Below are 13,429 nucleotides of genomic sequence, written 5' to 3' on the forward strand. Positions count from 1 at the left end.
TCCAGGTGTTCACTGGCAAACTTCAGACGGGCCGTCACATGTGCCTTCCGGAGCAGGGGGACCTTGCGGGCACTGCAGGATTGCAATCCGTTATGTCGTAATGTGTTACCAATGGTTTTCGTGGTGACAGTGGTCCCAGCTGCCTTGAGATCATTGACAAATTCCCCCCTTGTAGTTGTAGGCTGATTTCTAACCTTCCTCATGATCAAGGATACCCCACAAGGTGAGATTTTGCGTGGAGCCCCAGATCTTTGTCGATTGACAGTCATTTTGTACTTCTTCCATTTTCTTACTATGGCACCAACAGTTGTCTCCTTCTCGCCCAGCGTCTTACTGATGGTTTTGTAGCCCATTCCAGCCTTGTGCAGGTGTATGATCTTGTCCCTGACATCCTTAGACAGCTCCTTGCTCTTGGCCATTTTGTAGAGGTTAGAGTCTGACTGATTCACTGAGTCTGTGGACAGGTGTCTTTCATACAGGTGACCATTGCCGACAGCTGTCTGTCATGCAGGTAACGAGTTGATTTGGAGCATCTACCTGGTCTGTAGGGGCCAGATCTCTTACTGATTGGTGGGGGATCAAATACTTATTTCCCTCTGCAGAATGCAAATAAATTCATATACTTTCCACAATGTGATTTTCCGGATTTAATTTGTGATGTGCTATCTCTCACTGTTACCAATAACCTACCCTTCAATTATGGGCTGCTCATGTCTTTGTCAGTGGGCAAACTTACAAAATCAGCAAGGGATCAAATACTTATTTCCCCCACTGTAGGTCCCCACTTTTGGCTCAAGCCCCTTCCAAAATTGTTGTATCAGTTTAATGATGGTGGGGATGCAGCCCAAGTCCCTGCCCCCGCCAGTGTGGCCTGAGCAGCGCAGAAGTCAGCGGCATGCTTCAACCACCAATGCTGCCACTCTCACACATGCTCAGTTCACTGACTGAACTGAGCATGCACAGGATTGCCAGTGTCGATGACTGAAGCAAGTTACCAACTTCCATACTGCTCAGGTAGCATGGGCAGCAGTTCGGGCAGTGAGCTTCTTTGGCTGGCAGGGCCTGTACATCCCTACCAGCAAAAGGTATGATTTTAATGCAGCAATGAAGGGAGAGCTGAGAGAAACTACATGGCCCCCTCAGTCCAACCCTGAACCCCCTCCCCCCCAAAATGGACTTCTGGTTACACCCCTGATATGGTCATCACTCAAAATGCATATTCAACTCCTATCTAGCAGAGCTGAATATCTGTATTAAGTTAAGCACCAGCATTTAATTTAATCAGCTGACAATACCTGCTGAAAATCTTGACCCCTGAGTTTTGCAACCCCCTCCCAACTGAAGCCTAATCTATGGTCCTCTCTCATACTATAAAAATTATAAACAGTAGTCTTTTGCACCAATATCCACAAGCAAAAATAAAAACAAAAAAAACATAGACATATAGGAAAAATAGATTTTAAATCATATTAACTGAAAGTGAAAAATAGGTACATCTGAGTTGAAAGAAACCTAGAAACAGAAATGCATACAAAATAACACAAAACAAGTAGCCATGTTACCACTGCCAGGGCCGGTCTTAGCAAGTGCGGGGCCCTATGCAGACCAATTTGGTGGGGCCCCATCCTAGCCCCGCCCCTATCCTAGCTCCGCCCCTGCCACACCCATTGATAATTATTCAATTTTTAGAAAATTTTCTATTTATGAAATTTCAAATAAAGACAAATGAAGCTAAACTTGTACAGAAAAACTGATTGAAATAATAAGCACAATGCTATCATGAAACCCCCCCCTCCCAAGAAATTATTCAGTTCAAGTCCACAATTAGTAGTTCAAATTCTCATAACCCCGGGGGGTCAGAGGTGCGGACACACAATCTCTCCACTGCAAAACACTATACTCAAACGTGTGCAAAAACACAGTCAGAACCTTACCAAACCATAACAGCAGTAATTCCAAGGACAGGACGAGCTACAACCTTATGCATGGAAAGGCAGAACTGTAATTACACCAGGCTCTATAACACCAATACACTACCTTGTGAAAAAAAAGGGCTGCAAATACTACACGCTAGCAGGATACTGTACCTTGATCACACATGAAAAACACATGACAACAAATATGAAGGCAAAATTCTGAATGGAAAGTTACCTCAAGAAGTCAGACTCAGCCTGCAGCAATACTAGAAAAATTGAAACTTACATGCAAAATATCACAGATGCACATTTCTAAAAGCTGACATATTCCAATTAATAAATTCTGAATAAAATACTTTTTTTCTACCTTTGTTGTCTGATCATTTAGTTTTTCTATTCGCTTTGGTCCCAGTGTCTTCTGTTTTATGCAGTGTCTTCTTTCCGTTTGATATTTTTTCTCTCACCGTGTCCACCATCCTCTTGTGTCCTTGTGTTCTGTCTACCATCTGTAGCCCCCTGTCCCTATCCTTTCTCCAGTTTCAGCATCTGCCTTCAAAGTGTTCCGATCCAGCCCTTAAATTCAACAATTTGCCCTCCATACACATCCAGCATTTCTCCTCTCTCCCCTCCACTCCATTTCCAGCAATTTCTCCTCTCCCTGGGCCCTGCCATCCCATCCAAGTCCATCCTTGGCCCTCTGTACCCTTCCCTCCTCCATCTACATCCAGCAATTCTCCTCTCTCCCCTCCCCTCCATTTCCAGCAATTTCTCCTCTCTCTGGGCCCTGCCATCCCATCCAAGTCCATCCTTGGCCCTCTCTGCCCTTCCCTCCTCCATCCACATCCAGCAATTCTCCTCTCTCTCCCCTCCCCTCCATTTCCAGCAATTTCTCTTCTCCCTGGGCCCTGCCATCCCATCCAAGTCCATCCTTGGCCCTCTGTACCCTTCCCTCCTCCATCTACATCCAGCAATTCTCCTCTCTCCCCTCCCCTCCATTTCCAGCAATTTCTCCTCTCTCTGGGCCCTGCCATCCCATCCAAGTCCATCCTTGGCCCTCTGCCCTTCCCTCCTCCATCCACATCCAGCAATTCTCCTCTCTCCCCTCCCCTCCATTTCCAGCAATTTCTCTTCTCCCTGGGCCCTGCCCTCCCATCTGTTCCTCTCTCCCCTGCCCCCCTCCATTCACCCATGTATCCAGCAATTCCCCTCTCTCCCTGGGCCCTGCCATCCCATCCAAGTCCATCCTTGGCCCTCTCTGCCCTTCCCTCCTCCATCCACATCCAGCAATTCTCCTCTCTCCCCTCCCCTCCATTTCCAGCAATTTCTCCTCTCCCTGGGCCCTGCCCTCCCATCTGTTCCTCTCTCCCCTGCCCCCCTCCATTCACCCATGTATCTCCTCTCTCCCTGAGCCCTGCCATCCCATCCATGTCTCTCTTTCCCCTGCCTGCCCTCTTCTTTCCCCCACGATGCACGATCGATCATCGATCACTTTCCTTTTTTGCTTTTAAATTTACCTCCAGTCCGGCAGCGTCAGTGAAAGCGCTCCCAGCCAGTAAAAGCGCTTCTCTTCGCTGTGTCCCACCTTCTTCTGACGTCATGACGTCAGAAGAAGGCGGGACACAGTGAAGAGAAGCGCTTTTACTGGCTGGGAGCGCTTTCACTGACGCTGCCGGACTGGAGGTAAATTTAAAAGCGAAAAAGGAAAGGGAATGGATCGGTGATCGATCGTGGGGGAGAGAAGAGGGCGGGCAGTTCGGACGAGCGGAGGCGGCGGCGGCGATGATCCCCGGTTGGAGCTAGGTCAAGGCTGACTGAGGCGCGCCACGCGGGGCCCCCCTAAGCGCGGGGCCCTATGCGGCCGCCTCGGTCGCCTCGGCCTAAGACCGGCCCTGACCACTGCCTTGTGTTTCAAAGAAATTAATTTTCCATTTTCTCTTCCAAGTGCTCTTAAAAGTATCATTTTTTCCACCTAGCCAAAGAATAGCTGCCTTACCACTGATTCTTCTGAGCAGACCCCTCACTACTGGTTAAAGGGTCCTTTTACTGTGCTGTAAAATGGTCTACAGTAGTGTAGGTGTGGGTTTGGGGCATGCACAGATCCATTTTTTCAGCGCGCCTGTAAAAAAGATCTTTTTTACATTTTTGCCAAAAAATGAACATGCGGCAAAATCAAAATTGGCACGTGTCCACTTTGGGTCTGAGACCTTACCAACAGCCATTGACTAAGTGGTAAGGTCTTACACGTTAACCGGGCGGTAATGACCTACATGTGTCAAATGCCACTTGACACGCATAGCTGATGCACGCCAGAAAAAAGTATTTTTCAGATGTGTATAGCGGATGCACGCCAAAAATGAAATTACCGCAAGAGCCACACGGTAGCTGGGCAGTAACTCCAAACCGGCATGTGTTGGGCACTCATAGGCCCCTAAAAGTATCACACAATCTCGGAAGACAGCCTTCATTACGGTTAAGATAACTGGCTCACCAAGACTCAAAACTCTACAGAAACCAGTTTTCAAACCAAGAATGAATAATATTTATTTAGATATTCAGTTCATTTTTTCTTTTTTCTTTTTTTTACATAATTACAATATCTGTTTAAAATAATACTTTATTCCTGAAAACTTCAACAAAATTAGTTTGTTTTCACAATCAACAGCAACATTAATCGAACACTAGAGTTTTCAGTAGTAGGTTTTAGTAGATACATTAGCTACCAACAAGTAATAATATTTTTAAAAAGCTAATAAAAATGACTACCAAATCCATATTAAATATTGCACAACAGGCATCAAGTGATGCTGTTACACTGGAACCTGTATATACACTCTGAAGAAATCAAGAAAGAGAAAAGAAGTGATACATTTTCCTTAACATATATGTCCTTTGCGTACCTCATTCCTCTCATCCAAAGTCTTGTGCTTCCCAAGACCATTTTTAACCAATACTTACAGTTTAGCTCCTATCAAAAAAATAATTTGGAGTTTGAATATTTCCATCGAGATAACAGATGAAATCAAAGTTCAAGAAAGGCCTGAGATGATGAGCCTTTAATGAATAGGACCAGAAGTTTTGACATACTGATGTAGCACAGAGAAATTGGCAATATCTGAAACAATAAACTGTAACAAAGTAGGCAAGATAAATAATTACTTTATTGGTGTAAATCAGTCAGGTTTTCAGGTTATCCACCAGTGGCGGCCCTACCATTGGGCCACCTAAGGCAGAGGCCTCAGGTGACACTCTTTTGGAGCGGCATCTACCCCCACGCCCATCGCATTCTGGCATCATCCCCTGCCCTTCCTTCCCTGAATTTACCTTCTTTTCTTGCTTTCCAAAAGTCATGGAGGCAGTGGTTCCCATATGCTGCCCTGCTACCCACCCTTCTCTCTTACGGCCCGCCTCTCTGATGTACTTCCTGTTTCGTTGGAGGCAGGGCAGGCTGCAGAAGAGAGAAGGGGCCAGGGCTGGTGTCAGGGTAGTTTATGGGAAGATACCACCACGACTTTTGGAAAGCAAGAAAAGAAGGTAAATTTGGGAAAGGAAGGAAGGGGTGAGATGTCTTACTGGGGAGGGGGCAGAGCGGAACTGGGGTGACAGACCATCCCCTCGCCTCAGGCGGCAGACTGTCTTGGGCTGCCCCTGATATCCACAATGAATATACATGAGATACATTTGCATACACTACCTCCATTGTAAGCAAATCTATCTCATGCATGTTTATCATGGATATCCTAAAGACCTGACTGACTGGGTGTGTCCCAAAGACTGGGTTGAAAATCCCTGGCTTACACACATAGGGAGTATTTCTATAAGGAGCCATTAAGTTTTAGGTGCAAGAACACACATGAATGCCATCATTCTAGTCATTTATGTGTGTAAAAGAGCAGTTTCCAGCTAAGCAGTATTCTATAAATAAACATCTAGATGTGATGGTGTCACGGTTGTATAGTAACTAAGTAAATGTACAGTAAAGTCTCGATTATCAGATGTACACAGGACTGAACTGAAAATTCAGATAATACAGAAAACAATGGTAACTCCTCAAACAATGCATAAACAAAAGCTGTAAAAGCAGGGTCCCGGCTCACAATGGTGCTATTTTGCTGTAAAAGCAGGGTCATGAGGCTGAAACAAATTGTCTCAGGTGCAAAACTTCCCTCTGTGCTACCCCGGAAAATGGGGTCTGTCAGATATGCTGTACATGTAAAGAGTGGCAGTTGCACATGTAAACAGCCTATGCTTGTAAATAGTCCCCCCAACATAAACCAGCGGCAATCAGTGTTTTATTCAGCACTTACTGTCGCCGGCTAGATTAGCCCCTGATATTCAGTGCTGGGCCATGTCTGGGCACTAACACCGAATATTGGGGGTTAATTTCTGTGAGGCTGGCTGTCTGTGTTAAGGCTTTGGGGGAGGGGGGATTAAAATACAAAAGTTATGCGAGTCCTGGCCAATATTCAGTGCCAGGGCTTCATTGCTAAGCAGGTTCCAGCGCTAAAATTTGCCGGCACCCTTATAACCCTCAGCTCCTCCCTAATGCCTGCCCCCTGTACTGCCCCTGACCTATCCCTGGATCATTGCAAATACCTGCCCCCTATACTGCCCCTGAACCACCGCTGGCTCCTCCCTAATGCCTGCCCCTGTACCGCCCCTGACCTATCCCTGGATCCTCCCTAACACCTGCCTCCTAACCGCCCCTGACCTGCCCCTGGCTCCTCACTAATGCCTGCCCCCGTACCGCCCCTGACCAGCCCATTTTTGGGGGGGCCTGTTAGAGGTGATATTCAGCGGCACTGCCTGGTTTACTGCTGCTGAATATCAGGGGTTAGGCAGTGGTAAGCAATTTAAGAGGGGAGGAGAGGTTCCTGCCAGCTTAAATCATTTTGAATATCAGCTGGAGTGATTTCAGGAAAGCTGCTACTTACACATGTATACATACAATACACACAGTTTGGAAGGGGGGGGGGCATGAAAAGTATAGATGTATTTCCAATTTTGCAAAGGTAATAGAGGCATAATTTTAAAAATGAAGAATGTCAGCATTTATGCCTGCTCCAAGGCACACGTGTCAAAGACCTGCCCATTTGGACCTCGCATTTGTTGAAGTAATTGACAGGATAATTATGCTTACCTATCTGATGTTTAAAATCATCTCTAAAATCCAAAACATATTCTATAAAGGGTGCTACCAATCAGGCACCCAAAATCTAGGTGTTAAGATAGTATTCTATAATGTAAAGGGCAAGTGTAAAAATGTGCATCTAAATGTTGGTACCTATTAGTACAACTTACGGTATAAGTTTTGTACATCAGTAGAGGACATGCCCATGCCCTGCCCACATGTATGTCCCCATTGTAGTTACACACTAAAGCACTTAGGTACTCACAGAACAGCACTAACAGTGATTTATCCTCGTTTGGACACTTAACTTCCATTAGGCACCTAACTTGTAGCCCACTATATAGAATTAGGGAGTTGGCTCCTTAATTAACTTTCTTTGGACATCCAGTTTTATAAAGTGTGGCATTTATGCTGATACGTACCAGTGCTTACACATTCAAAACCTTGAGTGATGCTGATCTTTTTGAATGTGTTCTTTTGTAAAATGGCTCTTCTCACTGCACGTGCTGCAAATTGCATGTGTATTTCCTGCATCCTTATAGGTATTTTACAAAAGACTCAGGGCTTGATATTCAGCCAGCAGCGGACATTCAATGCCAGGCCATATCCAGCAACTGGCATTGAATATGCCGGTTTATTCTGGCTACTAAAATGTTAACCGGCTATGCCAATATTCAGCACTAACCAGTTACTATTTTAGCAGCCAAAGATAGGCCTGCTATTAAGTGGCCAATTTTCACTGCTCAACATAGCTGGTTAGGAGCTGAATATCTGCACCTAACCGGCTATGTGATGTGATATAGATGGTTAGTGGCTAGTAACTAACTGGGATATTCAGTGGGAGATAACTGGTTATCCGCAGTTAGGCACTTAAGCCCTATTTAACCAGTTAAATAGTTTTGAATATCAGATCGGGGGGGGTGTGTTGTTTTCAGTAAGCCTTTTGTATAATTCTCAGGAGACTGTGCACATCGAGACCCAAATGTTCCTTTTCCTACTTAGACAGCTTATGCAAAATCAGACTTCACATTACCAAAGATACCATACAATTTGTAACCTAAATTCTGTTGGGTTGCCTAGACATCATAAACATAGGCATCTATTTATTAAGGTATAGTATGCAGATCACATACCTTAATGTGTATTATTATTTGAACTCCTGTTATTTCTAATGGAGCAATTAATTAACAGCGTGTTAACTCATGATGAACCTTGGCAACTAGATTTATGTCTGAAGCAAAGATAGTAGGGAAAAAGTGAAAAATAAAACCCTGAAAGTTCACTGGTGAATTTAATTTTGGAAAAATAAAACAAAACATAGCTTTCACCCAAGATTTTAATTTACCGCAGTAAGTGAAAATATTCACAGGAAAAAAAAAGTGTACACAAAAAGGTTCTGTACCAAACCATAGTTTTTCCTGTAAATAGAACTACATAGAGATGCATAATGCTTTCTGTGGAAGTTTTTGCTTACATGTTTTTTGTCAGTGGCAGTTGTATACTAGATTTGCAGACAATTGATCCCTGGAGCAAAAGATATGCTATTTCAGAAAAGTGCAAGCTCTCTGACTTGCAGGCCGTATGTACTTATTTTCCTGGATCTTTTTTATCTGGGACTTTAAATCTGGCCCATGAATGTTGAGCTGAGAGAGAAAGAAAGGCTATGTAAGGCAGGGGTAGATGCTCTCCTTGTGCATTGTGTGATAGATCATGTTGCAGCGGAAAGGAACTTATTAAAATCTAGAAGCTCTGCCAGCACCTTTGAACATACACAACAAAGAGCATGAGAACTGACACCTGGGAGAATAACAAAGCGAAATGAAAAATTTGGAGCAAAACTCTGGAAGCCTTAACCATTTTCTGATTGGTCGAGTTAATGGTCTAGAACTGCCAGGACAGACTAATGTAAACAATCTGATTGGGCAAAAGATATGAAAACAATCACTTGCAAAGTGGACTCTTTCCTCGCTTTTATGTTTTTACAATAGTATTATTGTCACTTACCGACCAAGAGTATGCTGGATCTTGCTCGAGAGTGCTGTGTTAATACTGCAATAATTCAGTATCGTTCTTTCCTCACCTACTTTCCATCTTCACCCACATACACACTCCTGAACCCACACAAACCCACACACACTTTCCCCTTTTCCAGCCTTCGTAACATAGTTTTATTGAAAGCAATAAAATATTGGCAGGCAAGATTGACCCTCAGTTGCAGTTCATGCAAGCCAAACGAAGAGGAAGAAAAGGCCTTTGCTGAAGTTTCCAGCTGTTTCTCATTAAGTAAAGCCCCAAACTTCTGTTCAGCATCAAAAGTTCACATGACCCAACAAGGATGGCGGTCTGTAGGGGGCAAGGCATCGAGGGGAAGAAAAGAGATGAAAGAGGGTGATCGTTTCCAGTCTGTATCTTTGACACTATCACTGTTCTCTGATGTTAAACATAAAAGCTTTTTCAGTCTCTGTGTAGAGTAAAATATGTCTTGTGCAATTTGGTACATTTGTGTTGATATACGCATGTGTCTATGTGTAATGTGAATTCTGTCTAGTAATTTAGTATAGGTTCACAGTCTATATATACCCACACACAAAGCGAATCAAATGTTTGTGTACATACAACAGACTAGCATCAACATAACCAGATTGTGTAGAATTGTGGTATGAGCATTTTAGTGTAACTAATGCATTTTTCATGGTTGACTGCATTAATATTAATTCACCAAATTTTTACTTTGTGGTCATGAATAAAAATGAGAAAACTAACAAACTACATATTTTTAGACTAACAGCAGTGAACTGCTGTGATACTGTCACTTTCAGTTTGCTGATTATGGAATTAAGGAAAGGAAATTCCTCACTTGCTTATCATGGCAAAAACTTATACTTCAGGGTGGATGGGGAAGATGGATGTTTTGGATAATGGTCTGATGGGTTTAAAGCTGTGTAGATTATTAGTTGTTCAGTAACAAGAGGACTGTGAGAAATTGCAAGATGACCTTGCAAGACTGGGAGACAGAGTATCCAAATGGCAGGTGACATTAAGGGCCTCTTTTACCAATCCGTACTAGCAATTCCCATGCAGCAATGGGCTTTGTCGGCATTGTCGTGCTGGGATCGCTAGCACGGTTTGGTTAAAGAGGTCCTAAATGTGGACAAGTGCAAAGTGATGCACGTAGAGAAGAGTAATAAAAACTATACTAGGAGTCATCACTTAGGAAAAGGATCTAGGAATCATTGTGAAAAATATGTTGAAATCCTCAGCTCAGTCTACAGCTGCAGCAAAAAAAGCAAACAATGTTAAGAAATATTATGAAAGGAATGGAGAATAAAACAGAAAATATTAAAATACCTCTTTAAAACTCTATGATGTGACCTCACCACAAGTACTATGTGCAATTCTGCTCACCTGAATTTCAAAAAAGATGTAATGGAATTAGAAAAGGTCCAAAGAAGAGTGACCAGAATGATAATGGGGACGACATAACTCCTTTATTAGGAAAGGCTAAAGAGTTAGTCTCTTTAGTTGGAGACAAAAAGACAAGTGAGATATGATAGAGGTTTATCAAAAAATGAGTGGAGTAGAAGGGGTACCCATGACTTGGTTGATTACCCTTTCAAAAAGTACAAAGATGAGGAGGCATGCAATGAACTCACTAAATAGTACATTTAAAATAAATTGAAGATATTTTTTTTCATTCAATGCATAATTAAGCATTGGGAGTCTGTTGCTAGAGGAAGTGGAAAAAGCTGTTAATGTAGATGGGTTTAAAAAATGTTTTGACAAGTTCCTGGAAGAAAAGTCTATAAGCCATTATTATGATGGACCTGGTGAAATCCACTGCTTATCTCAGAGATAAACATGAAATCTATCTACTTTCTGGGATCCCCCTAGGAATTTGTGACCTGGATTGACCACTGCTGAAAGCAAGATATTCAGCTTGATGGATCTTTGGACTGACCCAGTATGCCATCCTTACTGATTCACCCAAGGAAATGGGGGCGATCCCAATGGTAGATGAGACATCTGGTTTATATATGCAGCCTGAGATGGTCATGGATTTAGAAGGATTAATAATTAGCTCAAGGGCTTTAATACATCGATAAACAGAGTACAGGCAAAAACTGAGAGAGGAAAGCTTTGGAGTAAGAGAATCTGTACAGAAACGAAGCTGTATATCATCAGCATAACAGTAATTATTTACTCCAAGATTCTGGATCAGCGCAGCAAGGGGACTGATTATAGAGACTGAACAAGATTGGCACGAATACTGAGCCCTGTGGTACTCTGCAGTACAGTTTTTGAACTGGGGTTTGAGTAGAACTAAAGGTCATATAGAAGGATCTTAAGTCTAAATAAGATGCAAACCAACTGAATTTCTCACCTTGGAGACCAATGTCAAGCAGGTGGGACAGCAATATCTGATGACTAACCAAGTCAAAACTGACTAAAGATCAAAAAATACTATAATAATTATGCAATCCCCATAAAAGACAGCTACAGGGTCACTAAGCAAAGATGCAACTGCAGTCTCAAATCTGAAGCCAGTTTTAAAGCCAGACTGCCAAGGATGAACCGCATTGGTTTTCTCTACAGAGCTGTTAAGTCAGGTGAAGACCAGCTATTCAGTGTTTAGATAAGGAGGGAAGGTTGGAATAAGTCAATAATTTGAGAGAACAGAGAGGTCAACCTTACATTTGTTAAAAGTGGATCATGAGTTCAATGGATACCAAAAGATGAAGAATGGGTCTCTTCAGCTGATACAAATATAGAGAGTCACTAGCCTGAACAGGCTGGGTTGGATACTATGCTGTGTAAGCATCTACATGTGCCCAATGCACGCCAAAATGGAGTTACCGCCCGACTACCGCATGGCTCTTGTGGTAATTTCAGATTTGGCGCGCGTTCGATACGTGCATCTGAAAAATAGTTTTTATTTTTGGACATGTGTAATGGACACGTGTCAAGTGGTTTTTAATGTGCATAGGTCATTACCACCCAGATTCTTTACCATTAGGTCAATGGCTGGCGGTAAGGTCTCAGGCCCAAAATGGACGCCTGTCAATTTTGATTTTGCTGCACATCCACTTTTGTTTTGTTTTTTTTAAAAAAGGCCTTTTTTACAGGCACACTGAAAAATGAATTGGCGCGCTCCTAAAACCCACGCCTACACTACCACAAGCCATTTTTCAGCGCACCTTAATTAAAGGACCCCAAAGTAAGATAGCAGGCTAAGTTGACTGCTGAAAGGCAGGGGTAGGCAGGCAATGAGTCTACCTGGGCTCGATGGACTCTTGGTCTTTTCCCAGTGTGGCATTACTTATGTACTTATGTACTTATGTACTTATGTGTTGTGGCCAGTGTGGACATGACATTAAAAAGTTTCTTAGTGTGTTTACTGTGAGTTTGAATAGTATTGGTGTAATACATATGTTGAGATGTCCTGAATTTCTTTAGATAATAGAAACTTTCAAATTCATAAAACAGTCTGCAAAAAAAAAGCTAGAAACAGATTGTCCTGAGAAAATTCAGAATGGACTTCCAAAGAATGGAAGGAATCATGATAGTTTGATAATCCTAATCTGAAAATAAGACAGTATCAAAACTGCATCACCATTAAGCAGTCCCCAAAAATTAATTAAAAGCCCCTAGAAAAGTAGACAGGAGACTAATATTCTTTAAGGGAACAATTTTCAAAGTATGCAAGCTTGTTGACTGTCCCTATACCTGCATCCTGTGGCTTTGAAAATTAGCGGTGTAAAGTGCCCATGCTAATACTTGTGTGGGCAGCAAGATGGAAAATAGCATGCATCCTTTTGGATGTTCTACAAGTACTTTTATGTTTATGTTTATTAAAATTTGCAATACCGCCCTATGTGAACAAACAGGTCAGGGCGGTTTACAAAACTAAAAACAATGCAAAAACAATACATTTTAAAACAAATAGATAAAGAAAAAAAGAAAAAGAATTCCATTGAGATAAGAAAGATAACAAGCAAAATAGGGACATACAAAATCTTAAATAATATTCATAACGGAAACACCCTAGTGATGAAATAAAGTCTCACTAGGAGTTGATACCAAAGGTGTTGGAGAAAAAGTGTGTTTTAAGGAGAGTTCCAAATGTATGGGGGGGGGGGGGGGGGGGGGAGATCATTCCAAAGTTTAGGGCCAAGAAAATAAAATGCACGTCGAGCAGATTCCAAATGTGCTAAATTAGGAGTGGGAAGAACCAAACACCGAGAGTCAAAGGAGCGTAGTAATCTTGCAAATGTAGGGAATGATCACAGAGGAGAGGAAGAGGGGAAATAAATCCGTGTGATAAGCCATATGAACTAAACAGAGAATCTTGAAAAAAGACCGATAAGGGAAAGGCAACCAGTGAAGT

This window comes from Microcaecilia unicolor, chromosome 6 (genome assembly GCF_901765095.1).
Source record: "Microcaecilia unicolor chromosome 6, aMicUni1.1, whole genome shotgun sequence".
Lineage (NCBI taxonomy): Eukaryota > Metazoa > Chordata > Amphibia > Gymnophiona > Siphonopidae > Microcaecilia > Microcaecilia unicolor.